This window comes from Aotus nancymaae, unplaced genomic scaffold, assembly GCF_030222135.1.
Source record: "Aotus nancymaae isolate 86718 unplaced genomic scaffold, 86718_ANA_hifiasm-v0.15.2.pri h1tg000064l_1, whole genome shotgun sequence".
In the NCBI taxonomy this organism is placed as follows: Eukaryota; Metazoa; Chordata; class Mammalia; order Primates; family Aotidae; genus Aotus; species Aotus nancymaae.
Genome location: NW_026988479.1, coordinates 23,853,772 through 23,856,175, shown reverse-complemented (window position 1 = coordinate 23,856,175; position 2,404 = coordinate 23,853,772).

Here is a 2,404-nt window from a genome sequence, read left to right as displayed (position 1 = left end):
CTCCTGACCCAGTAGGGAAAAGGAACTGAGAGTACCTACAGACCAGTTTGTTCTCCTTTCATGCCAGGACTTTTCTGGAATGGAAGTATTCTGGCAACCTCAGAATTACCCTTTTCTGCCCCAGACCTTTACAATTTTCTTTTTTTTCCTTTGTCCCTGGGATAAGTCAGGGAGAAGCATCCTTAAAGAATCCTGATTCCAATACTTGCTTGGCGTGTGATTGCTATTGTGGATCAGTTACTTCAACTCTCTCAATTTCTGCATCTGTAAAATAGAGACAATGATCTATCTCATGGGTTGTTGTGAGGATCAAACTAGCTATATGCGTAGCCTTTAGAACAGCACATGGCACATAGTGAGTGATCCACAAATGTTAGCTGGTGTTATTATAATCAAAATAAGAATAATATTTTATTATTACATAGCATCAAAAGGTTAATTGCAGCCTTATTGGAGTCTAAATCAAATGTTGTGAGGTTCTGCGTAATCTTTATTTTTGGTATCTTCCTAGAGAAATCAGGTGATATAGAAGCTTATTGGTTCCTGATTGATAATAATGCCACTTTTCAGTTCCAGTGCATGCAAAGAGAAATTGGTTTAGTTCATCTATCAAATCATGGCAGCTGTGAAGTGGAAAGAAACCAGTATTTAGCCCAGATTCTCTACCAGCTACAGTTCTTTCTTTCTCCTTTCCTTTCCAGCCATGCTTCCAGGTGCTTGCAGGTGCTATCTCCATTCTTCCTACCCACTCGCCTGCTGGACAGCTACTCTCCAGTCCGGCTTCTACCCTCACTCTGACACTGAAGCTGGCTTCCCAAAGGTGACTGACAACTTCCTTGTTTCTCTGCTTGCTGACCACTTCTGCCTTCCAGGAAAAGTTTCTTTGCAGCTTCCATGATACCACATTTGTCCTCTGTAGGCATTTTTTTCCTACTTTCCTGGCAACTGCTCATTTCCTGTTTTGTTTTACTTATTCTTTTTCCCCAACTTTACATGTTGATGTTTTTCAGGTAATATAATAAGCCTTGTTGTCTTCTCACGACACACCTCTTCCAGGAGAATTTCATCCATTTCCAAGGCTCAACCACTAGCTAGATGGACCTCTAGCCCAGCTCCCTCTCCTGAGCCTTCAGACTCTCATACTGCCTTCTTACTGGGCATTGCCAACTAAATGTCACAATGGCGATTCAAACCCAGCTTGTCCTAAAGTGAATAAATGGTGAGACACAAATGTAAATTAATAGAGAAATAAATAATGGCATGGGGGAAATACAAGGTAATGCTCAAATTTTAAAAATGAAATTTTTATTTTTAAACAAAAAACAGCATCCTCCCTCGTGCCGTCTCTCAACGACTGGCACTTAAATTGGCATACTATTAGAGAAACATCTTGGCATCCTATTTCTGCCTTTCTCTCACCTCCTCTACATCTGCCAGCTTTACTTCCAAAACGCCTCTGGGACCAGACATCTTTTCTCTTTCCTTGTTGCTTCTATCCTGCTTTGGGCCACCATCATCTTTCTACTGATTGATGACTATAGCCTCCTAATTGGCCTTTTGGCCTTCAGTCTTGATTCATCCAAATTATTCTCCAAGTTGCCAGAATTATATTTTGTAAGTAGAAAACTGACCCTGATGGTTTCCTGCTTAAAACACGTTAGTGATTACCAACATTTTTGAGGATAAATTTGAAATGTCCTGAGTTTTCAAGGACCTATATGATTTGTTCTTTGCCTATTCTCTGGCCTCATTTCCTGCCTTCCCCCAATCCCCTGCAGTATTTCACATGCTAGTCCTACTGAGCTTTCATTTCCCAGAATCAGTCCACAGGCAGTTGTCTGCAACCCTTGAGGGCTCAGGGACAGTTGCTTCAACGAGGAAGATTCCTCTCCTACTTAGTTCTGGCCTAGGTCCTCTTCCTGATGGGACCTTGAACAGCTGAACTCATAGCTGTCTTCTTCCTGGTGATTTACTTAGGGCTTGGGCTTTGGAGTCAGGCCATGGGAGTCTGAATTCCAGCTCTTCCACCTGCAAGGTATTATTTAACTTTAGTGAGCCTCAGTTTCCTCATCTGCAAAGTGGGTCTAAAACCAGAATTTATTCTATAGTTTTCAGTGAAGAGTAAATGAGATGAGGCATATGGAGTGCTCAGCATAGTGCCCAGTAATTGTTGCACTGGTTACCCACCTGTTCCTATCTTCTCACTGTGAATTCCATAAGAAAAGGGTCAGTCTTTTGCCTTGTTGCGTACCTGACACCTCAAACTCTGTTTGTCTAGCACTTTTTGAAGAAAGGATGAAGGCCACTGCCTGTTTTGGTTTTCTAGGTAGGTCATAGAGGTAGAAGGTGTCATTAGTGTCTAATAATGTAAAGGAGAAAGGAAGGGAAGCTGAAGGTTAGAAAT